Below are 23106 nucleotides of genomic sequence, written 5' to 3'. Positions count from 1 at the left end.
ACGTTTGAATGTAAATGGAGGCGATGAAACAGCAGACTGGACGACAGATTGAATCAGCTCTGGAGCCAAAAAAAAAAAAATTCAACACCAGATAATTATAGCCCTCTCAAAATAGAGGAAAAAATACAACAGAAGTGTGAGGGAGAGAGAGATGGATGGAGGGATGAGGAGAGGAGAGGCGGCGACAGACTAACACTTCCTCGTATCAGTTAGACAGATTTCATCAGCGGAGATGTGACACAGAAAGTAATTACAGCGGTGAAATAAAGAGAGATGAAGTGTGGAGAGAGAAAATGGAAGAAACGTTTCACCTGGAAATATCTGCACAAGCGTTACACAAAATACCTGATTTAAGGAAAAAGCTAATAAAGATGCCCTGTAACACTTTCCTGTTCCCAAATAATATTTATGTTACACTGTAATCTGGTTCTACATTAATTTACCATAGGGCTGCACCTAACGAATATTTTTTTCTATTAAATCTATCTATTAAATTTTTTAATTGAACTAGCTATTATTTTTTTATTACTCGATTAATATAACAACGAATTCACCGATAACATTTTATTACACACATTTATACACTGCAGGGCATTACCCCCCCCCCCCAAAAAAAAATAGCCCAGTCTTAACTGGTAATCTAAATTTTTACAATCTGATATGAAGTCTCTCCAAAATAAAGCTAATGCAAGAGCTTGTTCCACTCAAGTAAAAGCAACGTAGTGTAATCTGCATTTAGCAATACAACAGCAAAAACATAAAACTATGTCAAATTAAGGTTACTTAACAAAACAGTTCCTCTTTGTTTCAGTAAAAACCTCAAATCTAGCAGCACAACAAAACATCTGACAGTAAAATTACTGCAGTTTGAATAACACTCAAACTTTTCTCTAACAGAAATAATTATAACTCGTCCGTTCTTTCTGCATCACAACAGTCCAGCCTGAACTGCCTTAAGGCGCACCGCTGCCTGCTGATGTGACTGCTGTGTTTTCATATTTATAAGCTCATATTCCTCATTTATGAAGATATACAAGCTCCTGCACAGCTGACAACCACATCCTGTAAATGTTTCAAAATAAAATGCATTGCGTCAGCAGCTGATGACGTTCTCTCCACAGAGACACAATCAGGGGGCTTTTGTTTTGAAAGGGAAGCAAGGAGGTCAAGGTAAAACAAACATCTTAGTGTTTCCTCATCTCTGTGACAGAGACTTTAAACTGCAGTATAAAGCGGTACAGAGTCAACAAATGCGAGCGTCACGCGTAAAAAAACGGCGAGCCACCGTTTCTGTAGATGTTCTGCAGCTGACACGCGGCTCAGACGCGCCGGACAGGCGCTGCTCAGGCGGGCAGCGTGCACGCTCTCACCTGATACACCAGCGGCGAAACGAAAACAGCACGCCCGGCGCTGCTCACGCTCTCATGACGCGCGCTGTGTGACACGGTGCGACCGTGGATCTGTTATAAGGGTGCAACGCGTTCACGCACGTTACGTGAATCAACGTATTTAAATAATCGCCCCAGCCCTAATTACCTTAATGTGGCTCTACATTAAATTATTATAACGCGGTACTACATTTACAATTTTGGTAAAAAAAAAAACTTGTTAGAACTTCTGCAGATGATAAACGGTCATTTATTCTTAACCTTAAACACACGATACAGGACAATGTTATGTTTTTCAGAGTCGCCTAATGAAGCAAAAAGACGCTAAAATCAACTATATAACCACAGACTATAAAATAATTCACGTGTGCTGCGTTCATGTGATGTCAGAAGGTCGTAGTTTGCGAGTTTGAAAGTCGTTCTTCCGACTCGTGTTCATGAGCTTTGAGGTCGTAAGATTGATCGCGTTTTATTGATCAGAGCATTTAAAGAAGAGGCTGATAGTTGTTTCCAGTTTATTTATATTTTTACGTATTTAGTTTTTTATTAATTACATTTTTTAAATATTCTTATATTTAATCTAAGTCACTCTACATGGATAGCAGTTAACATTAACATCATATTAAACTTTACATGTGATCAGTAATTGATATTTGATCCGTGAATTCATAAACGTTTCTTCCTCGTCTGGCTGCTTTATCGTTCAAAGTTTGCTCGTTTGCTGCAGCTAATTGATGCAGATACTAAAATGTGACACTACTGAAAGTTATAGCAACTAGAAACGAAACCAAATATATCTTTTTTTTTTTTTTTACTGTCAATTTTTATATTCGTCATTGATTTTTTTTTAATATTATTATTTTTTGTATAGTGTTAAATACTCACAGTCATACCGTTCTGCACACAAAATGTGCTTTTTAAACTCAGGCTATAAAATATATTACACATTAATATGATTTTCTACTTTCTTGAGTTCATTTTTCCCAACATCTGATTTGATCATAGAATTTTAACCCTTTTAAGTGCAGTTTTTTTTGGTCACGATGCCACTATGTTTTTTTAGATGTAAAAACAAAACTATGTCAGTGATTAGCAGTAAAACAAAAAAATGCACAATCTTGCCAAAATTGATGCCATGTGCGTGAACATAGCCACAGTTATCAAAAAAGGAATAATGAAAAGTTTGTAAAACGCACCACACAGCCCCTAAGGGTTAATCATTGTTAATTTTAGGTTTAACAGCTGATCACATGGATGTAGAAACACGTGTTTCTGTCCATAAATCTGCTGAGAAACCACAGACAAAAAGTTGCTCGTTGTAGCTGCAGAAGTTTCCTGAGAATCATCCCGTTTTGTCAGTTTTCGTCAGCATGGCGGTAATCAGGCGACGGTCGTCTGACTTCAAACAGGAAGTCGTCAGAAATCATTCGGCTCGCTTTAATGGAGACGATGTAAACAAATCCGGAGAGAGCGAACGTCTCGCGCTGCAGCCATGTTTGCAGAGACTGTTATCAGAGGACTCTGTCTCCTGTTTGTGACACGGCTGGACGTCACAGCTCACCAGCGCCGCCGTTTCTTCTTCACTGGTGCTTTAACTGGTTCTCTAATGAAAACGCCGTGAGCAGAAAAACGTCTTTAAAAAAGTCCAGAGCTTGAGTTTAATCTCCGTCTCCCCGCGCTGTGGTCAGCCATCGACCGGCCGTCGGCGTCCAGCGGTCTTACCTGCTGAGATGACTTATTGACAAGCTGTCAGCCATCGCCGTGGCAACAATCACTTTCCATCGTTAGGAGCACATACAGTGTTTGTGTTGTTGTCGGTGGGGTTCGGCCCAGATCGATGCGTTCACTGTCGGGACACAATGTTCAATCACACGTAATGAACCTGATTTACATTTAAACTGAAAACACAAAAGAGCACCAGAGGGAACACTTTGAGCCGCGTGTTCGAGTCCGACGAGCACAAATCAGCGTACACGCACCGTCCACTCCACTACGTCTCAGGTAAACCGCGTCATTATCGTCAAACTCCTGTATGATTTATTAACTCAGTGCATTTCCCTTTTAAATCTTAAAAAAACCCAAAGTCACTGTTTCCAGCTTCTTAAATGTGAATATTTTCAGTTTTTTAGTCTCCTGTGATATTAAACTTTGGGGCTGGTTGTTGAACTTGTCATCTTGGTGGCATCAGTTTTATTATTTTCTGACATTTTGTCGACTTAATGATAGATAATAATAATGTTTTAAGTTACGACGTTACGTACTACGTCACAGTCTGGAGGAGTTGGGCTGGTTTCTGGTTTGGCTGAACTGGCTTCTGTTGTTATGTCACATTCAGGTGATTAAATCCAGCTCGTTGTGCATTAGTACCAAGCAGGGCTCGGCGATACGGCCTAAAAATACAATCTCTGATTGTTTTCACACCAAACTCATCCCTCTCTTCCCTCTTAAAAACAAACTACACATAAAAAAATATACTCAAAGCAAGTTTTGCTCTGATTTTAGCAATAAAAATGATCAAAAATGTTAGTTTGAATGGGTTTCAATGGAGCATTTTTGGACCTGAACAGTCTGAATGTAACTATTTAGTTTCCACAGTGTATTTTAGACTTATTGTAGGAGCTGAGCTGCAAATTCACTGATTACACTCAAATACACAATCTGGACTACATTTAGGACACATGCATCAACACACACACAGTTATCACAACAGGAAGAAGAAAAGAGACTAAAATGAGACAAACAGACCCTGAGGAGTTAATACAGTAACTGTTTTATATCTGTGGTGTAGTTACTCACAGTGTGTTCAATGTCTAATGAATAAATAAGAAATAATAATAAAAGTCATCCTGCAGACAGTTTCTCTGTTTGTGCATCACAGACCTTAAAGCTGCTCTGCAGAGCCTTTAAACTCACGATGCTGCAAATAAATGTTTCATAGTTTAATTAGAGCAAATTAAACTCACAGCTAAACTGTATATTTGTAATATACAGATATATACGGTATATACTGTATAAGTACACTTCAAGTTCTCCTCTGTGGTCTGTTTCACTCTCACCTTTATTTTCTCCTCCTCCGCAGACTCTTAAAAGTCTAAAAATAAACTGCAGCTGTAATCTTATTTTTAATTTCCTTCAGATGGAACAGGAAGTGACCTTTTCTTCTTCTTCTTCTTCTTCTGTTAATGTGCGGCCGCAGCGCTCGATACACACAAAGCCAAAAATACAAACGTTACAATCAAGCTTTTTACTAAATGAAAACAGAAGTTTATCTGTTTGTGTTTCGGTAAGGCAGACAGGAGGACGATTACACACACACACACACACACACACACACACACACACACACACTCTCACACACACACACTCTCACACACTCACATGCAGTAATGGTTATTGATCTGCAGTCGTCTCTTCTGATCTCTGGCTGTAATTGATCAGTGCTGCTGTCAGTCTGAGTCACCGGGCGCCGGCTGGACGCCAACACACACACCCACACACACACACACCCACACACACACACACACTCTCTCACACTCACAGAAGATACACAATGAATAATTTTTGACAGTAACAAGGGGGTAATGGCAGTCAATAGTTATGTAACCTGATGATGATGATGATGATGATGATGATGATGATGATGATGGAGATGATGGAGCATCATTTCATTACACGCACACGCACACACACAGCTCCACCCTCTCTGCAGGGCGGTGGATGAGTGGCGCTGAGCTACAGTCTGTTTGACAGATGACGTGTGTGTGTGTGTGTGTGTGTGTGTGTGTGTGTGTGTGTGTGTGTGTGTGTGTGTGCGCGCGCGTGCGTGTGTGCATGTGTGCGTGTGTGCATGTGTGCGTGTGTCTCAGCGTGTGTGTGAGTGTGCTCTGAACCTTTAATATGTCAGCAGAGTGTTCAGTAGTATCACGTGTACTTGTACTGCGGTCTGACTCAGAAAACTAAAACAGACAATTAATGTTGCAAATTTAATTCCCTTGTGAAATCTCCGTGATTATTCGTGCTATTATCAGTGTGAAAGGTCACCAGAGTTTGCAAATATTTACCTCACAGCTCCTGGTGATGATGATTTTGTTGGTGATTTTGTTTCTTTGCCCATTTTTATAGAAAACTTCAAATTTTTGGCGGCCATGTTTTCTTTTAGGAATTCTGTGATTTTTTTTTTCCCCCTTTCTTTTTTTTAGATTTATTGAGAATTTTTATAGAAAGACATGGGTTTTTTTTTCAAAATCACCCAAAAAAATTATTCCATTAATTGCAGCCAAAACCTGTTAAAACTTGTTTAAACATATTAAAATTATTGTTATTTGATTTTTATATTTCAGACAATCTTGCACACATCATGTGGGATATTAAAATGATGTTTGAACAGAGATTAAATCATTTATGTTTAAAAACAGATGTGCAAGTGAGGCAAGATTTTAAAAAAAGATGTAACATTTAGTCCATAAAATGTGTGGGGACCTCGTAAATGAGAATTATATTATATAATAATAATATTCATTTTTATTAGCTATGAAAACAGTTAAGTACGAAACAGTAAGGACAAAAACCAGAATATTTAGTGCATGTGAACGTGGTCAGTGTGATTACAGTGTATCATACAGTTAAGAATACGGACAAAAAAGCCGAACCTGGATAACATATAATATAGAACATATATTTAAAAAGTGTGTGGATTTATTTATTCATATAAAAACAGCTACAGCAACGATAAAATGTGTGAACGGTAATGCAGTTGTACTCAAATATATACAGGCTGCTTTATATTCCTGAGGTCGGTAGATATGACAGTATTTTCAATATTTATATTTCTATACGTTAAACATAGTGAGTATTTAAAAGACAAAATATTAAATTTACAGGTACACTGGATGTTTACTGTTACAGGATTAATACACATTTAATCCAGTCACTTCTGTTCAGACTCTTCTGACACCACACTCTTTCTCTGCACTCAACGCTTCAGTCACACACACACACACACACACACACACACACACACACACACCTCGATAGCGTTTAGCGCTCGTTTGTCAGAAACAGACGGCGACAAATCCGACTTTTCCCGACGGAGAGAAACAAAGTTAACGTGTCGACTCTGCTGACAAACCAGAGCAGCTTTCAGACACACACTTGACTAATCCACAGAGCTGTGATCACACACACACACACACACACACAGTGCAGTGTGTGGGATATGCTAATTAGCCTATGACTTCATCAGGTGACTTGTAGTGAAGCAACGAGCAGAGAAATACTACAGAAATACTCAGTGTGAGCGTACAGGTGTGAAAATGTGTGTGTGTGTGTGTGTGTGTGTGTGTGTGTGTGTGTGTGTGTGTGTGTGTGTTTGCACATACTGTGGTGCGTGTCAGGCGTCACAGGAGTTAAAGGAGGTTTTGAAATGGAGTAATTTCATTGCTTTTTTTCTCTTATTTCTGTTGGATTACTTGCTCCTTTTAAAACACACCAAACTGTATTTTTAGTGATTATAATTAAATTACTAGAAGAATTTATCTGCGTAGCATCTCGCTCTGGTACAGCTCCCCTCTCCATTCAGCCTCACAGCCAAAATGCTTCCATACCCAGATGCCAAATATGGTTAAAAAAATAAATAAATAAATAAAAAAAGACCTAGTCAGAAAAATAGTGGAAAATAGTCAAAATGACAAATTCAGAGTCAAAAGCCCAGAATGACACCCAGAAATAATACAAGTCCTGTTTTTCTGCTCTGATGGCTGTGGGATCAAAAATGTCAGTTTGAATGGGTTTCAATGGAGCATTTTTGGACCTGAACAGTCTGAATGTAACTATTTAGTTTCCACAGTGTATTTTAGACTTATTGTAGGAGCTGAGCTGCAAATTCACTGATTACACTCAGATACACAATCTGGACTACATTTAGGACACATGCATCAACACACACACAGTTATCAAAAGAAAAATGAAAAGCACCCAAAATATGCCACCTATCTATATTTAGTCTGGCTTTGTGTAATGTTGTACTTTATGGTTTTTACTCATTTGGTTTTTTAAGATCCATTTTTGCTTATTTGATATGTTGTTCTTGTTTTTGTTTTTTTTCGGTAAAGTACTTTGAATTGCATTTGATTTCAGTGAAAGGTGCTATATAAGTAAAATCTGATTGACTGATGTCTCCTCAGTGATTGACAGCCCTAATTTTTATCAAATGAAGTTTATCATGGTAATTATTAATTTATGGCCCAGCCTGAGGTAATAATACTTTAAAGTCTGTGTAAAGTGAATTCAGAGATTTGTTTCAAAACACATTATAAATGTTGGAAACTGATTGTTGAAAACATGTTACGCAGACACTTTACTACACAGTACTGAAATTTCTGAGTTAGGCAGTTGACTTTTTTCACCATTTTGCTGTTTTAATATTTTTTGGGCGGGCCTTGAAACCATAGCTCGATGGAGCTATACTCAGCATAAGCCCGCCCCCGACAATGTAACGGTATAAAAACAAGAAGCATCGTTAGCGTAGTCCCGCGATTGGGCGTGGCCTCCGCTCCTCCAGCGGACACGCCCCCAGCATTTCAGATCAGAGAATACTCTGCATTTTTTTATGATTTTGAGAGCTTCTTTTACATACTTTGTGATTTTTTGGGTCATTCAAATTTGGACAGGTGTTTAATTAACACATCTTTCTGTGATGTGACAAACTCAGAACACATTTTAATGACCACTTTACACAGACTTTAAAGGACGTGAGTATTTGTACCGAAGTGAATGAGAGAGCTGAAGCGAGAATATGTGGAGATTCTGCGACACAGTAGGAGGTTTACCTTCTATCATACAGCAGCGTCTACACACACTGCTGCGCTGTGTGTGTGTGTGTGTGTGTGTGTGTGTGTGTGTGTGTGTGTGTGTGTGTGTGTGTGTGTGTCTGATGTTCACGTAGTTGTCTTGTTTCAGCCTGCAGCAGGCACAGTGAGGGTTGTTGTCATTCACAGCTGTAACATCAGTCACACACACACACACACACACACACACACGCACAGATAAGGATGTATATAAATATGTTCAAATACATGTGTATTTGTGTGTGAACTGTGGTGAACAACAAACACACTTCAATGCACACTAAACACACACTGGATATAAAAATATGTATATACATCCTCCTGTGTGTTTTTGGCAGAACAAACACAAACACACACACACACACACACACACACACACACACACACACACACACAGATCCAGGAACAGCCTGAATCCTGTTTTATAACTGCAGAAACTCACCCAGGACTCTGACTCTCTGTCTCAATACGACTGTAGTGTTTCTGACATTATGGACTTTATTCTGAAAATATCACTCTTGTGCAGAATGCTTTTTTTTATTGCATGAAACAGAGATTTGACTCTGTGTCTCAGTTTTGCAGTTATATTCTGTGGAAAAAAAACATTTTAAGGCAGGGCATCTTTATTTCAACATGTCTTCATTCCACAGTCAAACTCAGAGGGCATAAAAAGAAAAGAAAGCATCAAAAGCAGAATTAATTCAAATTAAGATTGTAAAAATTACATCGATTAATTTTAAAAAACAAAGGACCAGAACAGTTGCAGTGCAAAAATAAGCTTAGAAGCAACAAAGGAAATAAAAATGCAGCAGAGTAACCGATCAGTCAGAAGGCTCTGCAGGATTTTTGGCTGAGATTTGAAACAGAGATGCATTTGAGATCATCAGGGAGCTGATACGTTAAATTTACTGGGTTTCATGGCTTGTTTCATGTGCAAAGTATAAAATGACTTAATCGAGTATAATTTGTCTTGTCGTTATTATAAGCCACCGGCGGTTTGTTTTTCCCTCTGTCTCCTGCAGCTCTCGTCCTCTCACAGACACACACACAGAGCAGGGCTTTTGCAGAGCTCCAGTCTGTGGCTGTTTAGTCACATTTTGTGACCATGAGATAAACTGATCCTCTCTTTCATTTTTTTTGCTCATTGAATTTCTGGGAATGTTTAGGTCCCCAGATTTTGCTGCAGAGTGAGCGCTCTTTACTTATACGCTGCTCTTTGACTTGGTGCAGACGTGCTGACAGCACAGAGGAGAGACCTTCTGCTTAGTCGGGTTGAATTTACAGCTCACAGCAACTTAAAACAACAGTCTCTTTTGTTTGATATCCACTTAAGTACAAAGTAGCAGAAGTAGTAGTACAACAACACTATTTGAATTAAGAGAAACTAGAAAAAGTGAAAGATGTAAAAAAAAAAAAAAAAGTAGATAAAGGACACGAGACTGCAGGAGCGACTCTGGCAGGCTGCTGCCCAGGACGGCGCCAGAAGAACTGCTTCTGATTAACAGTCCAGCTCCATTGAGACCATGGCGGGACAAATCAGACTACGGTGGCCCGCCGTAGTCTGATTTATTCACGTTAAACACCGTGGTGTTCAGGACAGCCCCAGTGGAGACTTTCCAGTGTCAACAGCAGCATCCTGCGTGTCATTTTGAATGAATTTTACTCACGCTGCATCGGCGATGTCCTGATGTACCTGTGCTCTGCCTCGTATCACCTGAGCTGTGTACATCCTGTAAAGATGCAGGTGAATAGATTGTGATTTTTTTTTTTAAAAAAGGTGCAGGTAGGGGTTAATAGGCCGGTCCAAAGGACAAATATCATGGCCGAATATTGTTCCCAGTCCAGCCGCACCCTGTGTTTATACAGCAGGAGTGACTGATGAGACTGTTGTCTCTCTGTGTTTTTAGGTTACCTTGGTTACACAAAAGATGTGAATTAATGTGAGCAAATCATGATGTGATTCCATCTGTTTTTAGTTACACAAAACAGTTAGGGGTGTGTGTGTGTGTGTGTGTGTGTGTGTGTGTGATGAGCAGTAAATTGATTGCATGAATGAATAAAACGCCGTCATCTCTCTGCTGTCAAATCCAAACTGGAGACTCTGTGGAAAACTACATCATCTCCTAATTGAATTCTGTCTTGCGTGAAGGCAGGACACACACACACACGCGCACACACACACACGCACACACACACACACACACACACACTCGCTCTCTCCCACCGTGTGAGAACATCAGAGCAGTAAATTGACGGCATGAATAATCCAGAGTTTGATTGATTGTTCTCCGTCCTGCTGAATTAAGTCTCAGTTTAACAGAATGACGACAGTTTGTTTAAAGAAATATGTTTTTAAAAAGGTAAAACTAAGCTGAGTGACTTGTATTTCTTGTATTGTATACAATCCCTTTTTTTGTACCTTCAATGCTCATTTATTCTCCCTTTACGTGCAGAGACAGATGCGTCCGTTTAAAACATTGTTAAGGTCACTGTACTGGAGTCATGTCATGTGACTTTAGTCTCCACCCACTGCGTAGTGTGGTATGAGTACTTTTACTTCAGTAAAGGATCTGAATACTTCTTCCAACAGATGCATGTTTTCGGTGACATCATGAAGGTAAAACCCGAACAGTGCGTGTCGTCTGTCGTTAGTTTAGTCGTCCGTGCACACTCACAGTCTGGTGTGTGAAGCTGTACTCACACACTGTACCTGCGGCGTGTTTCTGTCATGAATAATCCAGGTGTGTTTAGCGTTTGTCCTCCAGCTGTCAGACTCCTCACACATCTGCAGTTGTATCAGAGACTCGCTGCTCTGCTCGAGGGAACTTAAGCAGGAAACACTCATGTTCAAAGTATTCGGAAAAGGGTTCGATTTTCAGTGTCCAAACCAAACATGTCGGTGACGGTCTGACGTCGTCCTCTTCTAAAAGTCGAATTAAAGCTGACCCCAGATCTGTTTGAGGCCTCGAGCGGAGCCCCCGCTGCTGCCGCAGCCTCCGACTGCTCCTGGATTTTACTTGTTTTCACACAACCAGTTTTTATCTGTATTTGTGGGTAGAAACGCCAGAGGAAATAATTAATAATTGAATCAAATATCTGTCAGGAATAACAATAAGCTGCTCTGCTGTTAAATTAATCAAAAAGCTCAGAAAGTTGGACATATTTTGGATATTTGAGATTCAGGAAACACAGCGGCTTTTGTTTGGACTGAAATAATGGAAACGGATAATTTATGATAAACTGCATCTTAACTGTGAATACTTAAATAAAATAAGTACCTGTGCTACAAGATTTTATAATTATCCTCAGACGTGCGCACATGCATCCTGAAATATAAGCTCGTGTTCAGCTGCATCACTCAGCAGACAGAGATGATTGTTGGAGGCGTCATCCATCAAATGTATTGATAACAAGATGAGATGTGTCGGCTTCAGGTGATTGATCAATCATAACGCAGAAATTTATCACAGCAACACATGCACTGTTGGAAGAAAAGTAAATGTTTACTGATGATCGGAAACTGAGTCAGAGTGAGTTACTGATCTCCCAAATCTGCATGATATTCAGAAATGTTGACCTTTTTAATCGTGTCTTTTTAAATAACTCTAAGCAGTAGCTTTTGGGGCTAAAAATAGAGCCAATGCTAAAGTGCCATATCCTGCAGTTCCTCTAATGTCCACTTGAGGTTGGCTCCAAGAGCGAGTCAGTCCCCATACACGCCCATGTTAAAATTTCCAACTTTACAGCAGCGATAAACATGTTTACAGGCTGGTACAAGAAACTGTTTTGGCGCTATGAAACCAAAAAGTGTCATAAAATCATAGAAATGTCCTAAAATCCAAGAAATGTCCTAAATCCTCAAAACATCCTAAAATTCTATAAAGAAATCTCCTAAAATGCAAGAAACATTTTAAAATCAGAGACATGTCCTAATATCCAAGAAACATCTTTGAATCAGAGAAAGTCCTAAAATTTGAGAAACCTAAAATCCTAGAAATGTCCTAAAATCAGGGAAATGTGCTAAAAGCCGAGAAATGCCCTACATGGGTTAATGTCACCTCTGCTGATGGCTGACAGCAGGGAGGATATCGGCCGATGAATCGTAGCGTCCCTGATAAAAACAACCAGTCCAACACGTTGCATCAGCATATTTGTGTTAACTGTTCCTTTAAGACGACACATGAGGACGCAGGAGACAAAATTAAACTGAGCGAGCAATAAAAACGAACCCAGCTGGAGACGACGATTAGTGAGCTGAAATAAAATCTAACAACATCAATTAAAGCCGACAACACAACACAAACAGCCGTTCATCATCTTTACCGTCGTCTTTATCATCTCGTTACAACCTGGACCCGAACGCCTCTCTGTCTGACACACACGCTCGTGTTCTTAGTTTTTAGGAAAGTTTGGAACAAACTAAATATTTTAAACCAGCACCAAGCGTCTGTCTTTAAACCTCAGCTTCTCTCGCTGGGATTTTTACCCACAACCTCTGACAGCATCGATGCCCTGCTCCGTTACCTGAGTCAGACCAGACCTGCACGCACACACACACACACACACACTCGCGCACACACACACTCTCTCTCAGTGAGGCTGTTTAGCCTGAAGCAGTATCGAAGCCCTTGAAGGCCGGTTTTGGTTTCAGGATCAGAAACGAGCTGCTGTTTGCATGTGAATCAGCTGCTGCGGCTGCAGAGACTCCACTTCCTGTTTCTGCTGCAACATCAGCCCACGACATGCACACTGCATATTATACTGCATATTATACTGCATATTAGACTGCATATTATACTGCATATTAGACTGCATATTAGACTGCATATTAGACTGCATATTATACTGCATATTAGACTGCATATTATACTGCATATTATACTGCATATTAGACTGCATATTATACTGCATATTAGACTGCATATTATACTGCATATTAGACTGCATATTATACTGCATATTATACTGCATATTAGACTGCATATTAGACTGCATATTATACTGCATATTAGACTGCATATTAGACTGCATATAATACTGCATATTATACTGCATATTATACTGCATACTATACTGCATGTTATACTGCATGTTATACTGCATATTATACTGCATGTTATACTGCATGTCATACTGCATGTCATACTGCATATAATACTGCATATAATACTGCATATTATACTGCATATAATACTGCATGTTATACTGCATGTTATAGTGCATGTTATACTGCATGTTATACTGCATATTATACTGCATATTAGACTGCATATTAGACTGCATATTATACTGCATGTTATACTGCATATTAGACTGCATATTAGACTGCATATTAGACTGCATATAATACTGCATACTATACTGCATGTTATACTGCATATTATACTGCATGTTATACTGCATATTACACTGCATATTATACTGCATATTATACTGCATATTATACTGCATATTATACTGCATATTATACTGCATATTATACTGCATATTAGACTGCATATTATACTGCATATTAGACTGCATATTAGACTGCATATTAGACTGCATATTATACTGCATATTATACTGCATATTAGACTGCATATTATACTGCATATTATACTGCATATTAGACTGCATATTATACTGCATATTAGACTGCATATAATACTGCATATTAGACTGCATATAATACTGCATATTATACTGCATATTATACTGCATACTATACTGCATGTTATACTGCATGTTATACTGCATATTATACTGCATATTATACTGCATGTTATACTGCATGTTATACTGCATATAATACTGCATATTATACTGCATGTTAGACTGCATATTATACTGCATATTAGACTGCATATTAGACTGCATGTTATACTGCATATTAGACTGCATATAATACTGCATATAATACTGCATATTAGACTGCATATTATACTGCATACTATACTGCATGTTATACTGCATGTTATACTGCATATTATACTGCATGTTATACTGCATATAATACTGCATATAATACTGCATATTATACTGCATATAATACTGCATATTATACTGCATGTTATACTGCATGTTATACTGCATGTTATACTGCATATTATACTGCATATTAGACTGCATATTATACTGCATGTTATACTGCATATTATACTGCATATTAGACTGCATATAATACTGCATATAATACTGCATATTAGACTGCATATTATACTGCATACTATACTGCATGTTATACTGCATGTTATACTGCATATTATACTGCATGTTATACTGCATATAATACTGCATATTATACTGCATATTATACTGCATATTATACTGCATATTATACTGCATGTTATACTGCATATTATACTGCATATTATACTGCATATAATACTGCGTATTATACTGCATATGATATCATGTATTATACTGCATATCATATCATGATTATATCATGATTATACTGCATATTATACTGCATATAATACTGCGTATTATACTGCATATCATACTGCATATAATACTGCATATTATACTGCATGTTATACTGCATATTATACTTCATATTATACTTCATAGTATACATCATATTATACTTCATGTTATACTTCATATTATACTTCACAATATACATCATGTTATACATCATACTATACTTCATAGTATACATCATATTATACTTCATATTATACATCACACTATATCACATTATACTTCATATTATACTTCATAGTATACATCACATTATGCATCACATTATACTTCATATTATACATCACAATATACATCATATTATACTGCATATTATACATCACACTATACTTCATATTATACATCACATCATACTTCAACTAAAGTGTATATATATATATATATATATATATATATATAATTTTGTGTGTGTCTTTAATTACAGAGCAATTTTTTAAAAAATCCCAGTTTTCGTGATGTAAAGCTCGTCACGTTTGGATGAAAACATCGGTGTTACAGATGCGTGTGAACGCCGCAGTGACTGTGGAGGAGGACTCGCTCGGTTCAGGGTCGCTCTGCCGAATTATCGATGAACGCGTTTCCAGCAGCTGCGAGTCCTTCAGCTGACGCCGCGTTTTTATTGGCAATAAAAACAATCAATATCAAATAAGTCCTTATCCGCTCGGACCGTCTGAGCAGCTCACATCACTGCTGAGTGAAGTTCTCCCTCACAGGTCTGCAATTTATTTACGAATTTAACCCCTTTAAACCTGGACTGACATCAGTTTTCTTGTGCTAGGTTTAGCTTTTAAAGAAAGCTAGAGTAAAATGGCCATTTAAATGTATTTATAATGATCATAATTATGTGTCTGAAATGAGAGAATTTAGAATTATTTTTTTAGCACTATTGAAAGTTTCCTTATTTTTCTGAATTATTTTTGCTAATTTTAGATTATTTTGTTGTTCTTGTTTTTCAACTTTTTGCTGATTTTTAGATAATTTGCTCATATTTTTTGATCATTTCCTTGTACTTTTTAATTAATTTTTTTTAATTAATTTTTTTAATTTTTTTCTTTTTTTTTTTTACTAATGTGCTGGGTTTTTTGCATCATTTCTTTAGTTGCTCATTGCTTTCTTGTCATGTTTTTGAACGAAATCAAGCCAGTTTGCTTGATTTGATTTTGCTTGAGGGTTTAACTCTAATTCACCAATTTATTTTTACTTTGTTTTCGAAAAACCAAAATCAGTTTCACTTTAAAAATATGAAGAACCTTTGAGGCAGCGATGCAGGTTTTTATTCAGACTTCAGACGCAGAAATGGTTAAAGTCATAAAGCAGATTCAGTCTGAGATCAGAGGACATGATGTAAATCTTAAACGGACTCTGGCAGACGCGCTGCGTTTGATCCTCATTTCCAAACACCAGCTGAGCTGCAAATTACTAAAAAGAGACAAAACGTGTCGAATCTTTTTGATGCTTTTACTCCAAACACTGAAATGAAAGACAAATGTTTTACTTTGCTCTGTTTGATACCTCCGACACGTCAGAAATACGAAATATTATATATAAAAACCCAAACCTTAAAAATGTGAGCTCTGCAGCTCTCTCTCTCCCACACAGATTGACATCCTCCTCTCTCGCCCACTCACTCCTCCGCTCTCGCTGCGCGCCGACACGTTTTTCAGCAGGACTCTTCACTCAGTCTTGTGTTTCCACCTCCGGCAGCAGCAAACGTCTTACGCAACCATCGACAGGCGTGTTGTTCATGTCGGGGTTCGCCGCAGCAACATGTTCTCACTCACAACCTGCCAAACCCGGCAGCTTCGTCAGCGGCGCCGTGCTGCGCCGCCGGCGTCAGGTCCGGACCCTCAGAGACGAGCGTGTGCCGCGCGTACATGTGTGGTCTGTTTTACACTCTAAAGTCTGACAGGTTTACCTAAAAACACCGAGGAAACCGATGCAAGTAAATTAATCTTAGTTCATGTTTACTTTACATCTAATCTTTACGTTTACTTAAGATTTACATCTTTATTTAACCCCTTAGTGACCGTTTGTCTCATTTTAGTCTCTTGTCTTCTTCCTGTTGTGATAACTGTGTGTGTGTTGATGCATGTGTCCTAAATGTAGTCCAGATTGTGTATTTGAGTGTAATCAGTGAATTTGCAGCTCAGCTCCTACAATAAGTCTAAAATACACTGTGGAAACTAAATAGTTACATTCAGACTGTTCAGGTCCAAAAATGCTCCATTGAAACCCATTCAAACTGACATTTTTGATCCCACAGCCATCAGAGCAGAAAAACAGGACTTGTATTATTTCTGGGTGTCATTCTGAGCTTTTGACTCTGAATTTGTCATTTTGACTATTTTCCACCTGATGAGGTCATTTTGACCATATTTGGCACATTGATTAGTGCATTTTGCGTGCAGAGCGGCATGATTGTGAGTATTCGACACTGCACAAGATATATAAATGTATAAAATTCATTTTTGCTGTTAATCATTGACATATTCTAGTCTGTGATAATAATAATTTTTAAAAAAATCTACTTAGCATGTTGTATATTTAAAATAATTCAATTTCTCTCTTTTTAAAGGTGCAGTAAAAATAAAGTTATTATTATTATTATTATTATTATTATTATTATTATTATTATTACTACTATGGTTTTCACAATGTAAAGACTTTTCCATGTTCTTGTCTAAATGAGGCCCAAGGAGCAAGGTCAGCGCCCCCTGGGGGTGTTAGCGGCGCTGCACGCTTTTACTGCCATATATCGTACATCCCTTGAAACTTCAGGAAGGTACGAAAAATCAGATCCCGCCCGAACTTAAGTCAGTGTCGCATTTATTTTAGTCTGGATGGACGATAATGATCACGCCGGAGCGCTTGTTGGAGCGGCATGATGTCGCCGTTGTTTGGTTTTGTGTAAAAAAAACAAAGGAGGCATAAAGAAGAGACTTTGCAGCGACGCGTCAAATCGCCATTTTTGTCCGAAAATAACCAGACCGTCACCAGAGCTGTTACATCATAAGACTGCTCTCTGTGTTTCTCTATAGAGGGAAGGAAAAAACAACAAATGAAAATACAATATACATCACTTGTCAACGCCCTCTCACACACACACACACACACACACACACACACACACACACACACACACACACACACACACACACACACACACACACAGCTCATCTAATCCCCGTTTCCTGTTTCAACCTGTTGCCGTCTGTCTGAGAAAAACAACTGTCACTGCTGCTGCAAGAACAGTCTGTCTGTGGGCGGTGAACTGACCCAGCACAACACCGTGTGTGTGTGAGTGTGTGTGTGTGTTTCCTGCCCACACACACATTTTTAAGACTGAAAATTCGGTCCATGTTGAAGTGAGGGATGGAGAGCTGGCGTAGAGCAGCAAAGTGATGGGAGTCAATACGATGCTGTGCTGACAATCAGCTGTGTGTGTGTGTGTGTGTGTGTGTGTGTGTGTGTGTGTGTGTGTGTGTGTGCGCGCACGTGTGTGCAGATGAAGAATTGTTGGTTTTCAGTAATTAATCTTCTTAATGAACTGATGAATGTCACTGAAATGTCTTAAATATGACGTGTGTGTGTGTGTGGGTGTGTGTGTGTGGGTGTGTATGCGCGTGTGTGTGCGTGTTGGCACCGCAGTGACCACAGTGCGTGCTGCGGTTGCCACGGTTACTGAGGTCTGTCTCTGTCTCTCAGCCTGGCGTCTGATAAGACTATATGGATGTTAGCAGTCGTCACCTGATAAAATTGCTCCATTAATCAACCGTGATGTTTTTGGTTTTTTTCATCTCACTGTCCAGATTTTTAAAAAGATAAATAATTAATTAAAAAACTGCCAATCAGAGTCGGCGTCAGAACGAACGAGACGGCAGTGAACGTGTCATCAGTTCCTGTTACGTCCAGCGGAGGCAGCTGTGATCAAACTGATTATGTTGAAGTAAAAATCAATAACGTCTCCCTTTGACCACAAACATTACACAGCTGATCTGGAGCTTTTGACCAGATTACATGGTATTCATCAGCGAACCAGAATAAATGTTGGCACTGTATGCCGCTCGCGCTGAGCTCTCATTATTATCACCAGGGGCAGATGTAATGTTTTGGGGGCCCGGGGCCACAAGCACATGAGCTTATTTTCAGCCTTTCTCTAACTGTGAATGTCGGCAGGCTGTTGGCAGCTATAGGAGAAGTAGGCCGACTCAAAAGTTTTTAATTCCTGAGTAAAATGATTAACAGCACAGAAGTTTGACAGAAGCTGAAGTCAGAGTCCTGCAGTCAGGAGAGGTCGGCCTATTATCAGCACAATGTGCTTCAATTTACCTGAAGTTTGTTTCAGATGGAGCTTTTCATTTTTATATAATGCTGGAAAGTTCAATAAATAATAATAAATCATATGTTTATTACACTCCAACACACCATGGTCACATGACACTGTAAATGTCCTTTATTTCTTAGATAGTAACATTAGATAATTTAATAACATATTGACTGCCAAGTGAACGATGAGGGCAAAAAACAAAAAGAAAAAGCAAGAAACAAAATAGTTGTTCATCCATCGTATTCGAGGTAAAATGTTCAATTAATCGTGATACTGATGTGAGGTCATCGTTCAGCCCTACCATCTAGTGACGTCATCACTAAAGCATGACTAAAAGTGACCGTAGATATTAACCAGCGCTTTAGTAACAAAATTAAAGAATTCTTTATACGCGAAACATTTTCCTCAATGTTGAGGACATTTCATTAAATTCAAAGCAATAAAAACAAAGCCAGTTCTGTTAAAAACATGTTCTCGTTTTTCCACCAAATAAAAGAAAAGTATCAATAGTGGTATCGATTAAGACGCGTTTAGGAGTCTCATTAATGGTATCAATATTAAAAAAATGAACAATCCCCATCACTACTCATACAGGCTGCAGGGCGAGCCATGAAGAGTTAACTGTAAAATCAGCGGGCTGACCGTTTAATATCGAGACGCTCTCTAGGTTTTTATTGGAGATGAAGAAGAAGCGCTGAGCGACGGCGCTCTGACCTCCGCTGAGTTTAAGAACTTTTGGAGAACTTTTCACATTTCTTTTGATTTTCCGGAGATGGTTCTTCAAAGGCTCCGGCCGCTTCGCCGTGATGACTTCTCATAGTGAGAGTGACGCCTCCGAGGTCAGCGTGGTATTTTCTATCAAATCTAATTACTTTTTTTCGGCTTTTCACGCACGTCGAGGCAGCAGCAGGAGCCAGAGGGACTGTGGGACTTTAGTTCTTGCATTATAAAAGCAGAACGTACCCCGGTGTGTGTGCAGGTGTGTGTGTTTTCTCCACAACGATGAATCAGCTCAAAATGGCCTTGAATTAATCTGTAAATTACAAAACATCAGTTTTAAGGGATTAATTTATCTCCAGGCCAGACAGAAATGTACAAGCTGCATTTTTAAAGGTTTTTTTTCTGCAGCAGAAGTTCTGGAGCTGAAGCTGAACAGAATAAAAATGTAGAAGAAGAAGAAGAGCGGCGGTGAAATATTAAAGAGCGAGGGAGGAGAGAGTTTAACTGTGCAGACTCAGCGAAATCCTCGGCGGCCGCCCTGCAGTCGGCTGCGTGAGCTTGTTAAAACTGATCAGTCTGACCCAAAGTCTAAAGCTTTAGGACACATTATATGTGTTTGTGGTTCAGTGTTCGTATTTGAACACTTGAAAATCTTATGAATGTATAGTATATTCTGAAGCTTGATCTTAAAAAGAAGAAGCGTATTTTGTGCACAGAGCGATGTGAGTGTGTGTAATATTATTAAAGTCGTAAGGGTTAACGTTGGGGATTTTGATTGTCACGGTTACATAGAAACTAATGTTGACGGCTGGCTAAGACAGGAAACTAACAGCAGCGAATGATCTCAAACTCTCACAATGCATCTGAATTGGGGGGCAACAAATAAAAAACGTTTGTGAAAAGTGAGTTTTCACTGCATTTTTCACCAAGTTTCACTTTAATCATCTTTGAGAGAACACAGAGACACGCGGGTGAAAAAACAACCAGACAGCATTTCAAACCGGTCGAGTTTGGCTTTAATCTCCATGTGGGAAGCAAATGAAGAGCTTCTTTCTTTTTTTCCTTCCAGCGCGATCTGTTGGAAACAAAATGACGCCCACAGACTGCTGGCGTTACAACAACAGTGAAGTTAGAAAGAATGTGAAGACGTTAACTTCTGAAGGACAGAGATGTCTCCAAAAAACTACACTGCAGAGACAAACCTTTAGTCAACGGTGACATGTCTCTGTGGTTTGGGTCAGATTTTCACAGTATTTCTGATGGATATTTTGAGGACTTTAGCACCGAAATTTGGCAAAAATACAAACAAAATATCTAAAAAAAGAAAAAACTGCCTGCCAGATTGAAATGTCCTCATCAGAGTCCCAGCAGCTCCTTTTCTGAACATAAAGTCCGTATTACCCGGTTCAATGCGAACCAGTCCGCATGAAATAAATCAGGTCGCACTTTTAAAATTTCATAAATGTCTCAGCGAATCAGCTGTAGCGCCGTAAAATCAAGAGCAATCAACAACGTAAACAGGAAGTCACTGCAACATTGCTTCCTGTTTTAGAGGCTCAACCAAGACCACCTGACGCACGGACCTCTGTTAGCACGTGCAGGAAGTCCTCCATCTTCTCTGTGCTTTTATTTATCGTGAAGTAACACACAGATTCAAATGTATAAAGGTTTTAAAGTTTTAAAAGTTGATAAAGGCTGTATATATTTTAAATTGCAAACTTTGCAAGTAAATAGATGTTAAATCAAGAAGTTGTTGGATTTCAAAAGTTTGTAATTGAATTTTAAAAGTTAGTCCATATAAAGCTACGTGATTCTTCGCTCATTCAAATGTTTGCAATGTTTCGATCAAATTAAGTTATAAGCTTTTTTTATTATAAACAATATCAATAGAAGATTTCTTACTTGAAAACCCTGAATGTGTATTTTTTAAGACAGAAAAGAAACCAATAAAATGGTTTATCCAGATGACAACAGGATTCAGACAAGTGATGGGATGTACAGGAACATTGACACAAGTGACCACAAAATCAAAGGAAAATGACAAAATAAGCACAGTCTCATAAAGTCTGCCGTATCAGCTGACAGGATGCTCCGCATCTGAAGCGCTTCACAGACACTCCCGGTGGGATATAGAGCAAATTAGTGGCGCCTAGCTGCAGGGATAACCCCTCGATTCCACCGTCAGCATGTCGACAGTAGTGATTTTAGTGGCACTTTGTTGTGCTGTAGCCTGCAGTCCAACCACAACGAAGGAGATCAAAGAATTTTGGCCGTTTTTTAGTCAAAAAACAGGTTCAGCTTGATAAGTTTACAGATCAGTAAAAATGAATCCAGTTAAACATGGATAGAAGATTTGTGACTTTTTTGTGATTTAGTTAAAAACATATTGATTTTATTAATTATTATCCAGATGAATAATGAATAATTTGATTATTTACGAAATAGATAGGCAGAAGTTTAGTCGTGTTTTTGTTAAAAATACAGTGCTGTTGTTAATTGTGATCTAACAGTGGCTGTTATCAGGAGCATTAATTCTCCTGCTGGACGGAGAAGCAGCAGATACTGTTGATGTAACGTTTTAGTCGAGTTAAATGTGATCCCAGCTCCATGCAAGGCCTTTTATTTTGAAAACTGATCGAATGCATCCATCCATCCATCCATCCATTTTCTTCCGCTTATCCAGGGTCGGGTCGCGGGGGCAGCAGCCTAAGCAGGGAAACCCAGACTTCCCTCTCCCCGGCCACTTCGTCCAGCTCTTCCCGGGGGACCCCGAGGCGTTCCCAGGCCAGCTGTGAGACGTAGTCTCTCCAGCATGTCCTGGGTCTTCCCCGGGGCCTCCTACCGGTGGGACGTGCCCTGAACACCTCACCAGGGAGGCGTCCTGGAGGCATCCTAATTAAATGCCCGAGCCACCTCATCTGGCTCTTCTCAACGTGGAGGAGCAGCGGCTCTACTCCGAGCTCCTCCCGGATGACCGAGATTCTCACCCTATCTCTAAGGGAGAGCCCAGCCACCCTACGGAGGAAACTTATTTCGGCCGCTTGTACCCGCGAACTTGTTCTTTTGGTCACTACCCAAAGCTCGTGACCATAGGTGAGGGTAGGAACGAAGATCGACCGGTAAATCGAGAGCTTTGGAAACGGAAACGAGTTCGACTTACTGCCGGCAATGCGGACCAAGCTCCGGCACCGGTCATACAGGGAACGGACAGCCCGTATCAGGGAGTCCGAAACCCCATATTCCCGGAGAACCCCCCACAGGGCTCCCCGAAGTGATCGAATGCAATGCTGTTTAATTCCTGCCGGGTACGATCTGCTCCATGCATCTTGACGCGGTTGCTGTCTGTGTTGCTTCTGGG

The 23106-nt window shown here is 39.2% G+C and overlaps 1 long non-coding RNA gene across 2 annotated transcripts in view; it reads left to right on the top strand.

The window, feature by feature from the left end:
• The window catches only part of LOC121938051 (uncharacterized), a 52154-nt gene that overhangs the window by 8141 nt on the left and 20907 nt on the right, over nt 1-23106 (top strand). The gene's annotated exons all lie outside the window — the stretch shown is intronic.

Source organism: Plectropomus leopardus, chromosome 17 (assembly GCF_026936395.1).
Source record: "Plectropomus leopardus strain MGB_pleo_1.0 chromosome 17, ASM2693639v1, whole genome shotgun sequence".
Taxonomy (NCBI): Eukaryota; Metazoa; Chordata; class Actinopteri; order Perciformes; family Serranidae; genus Plectropomus; species Plectropomus leopardus.
This window is presented reverse-complemented; position numbering and strand designations above follow the sequence as displayed.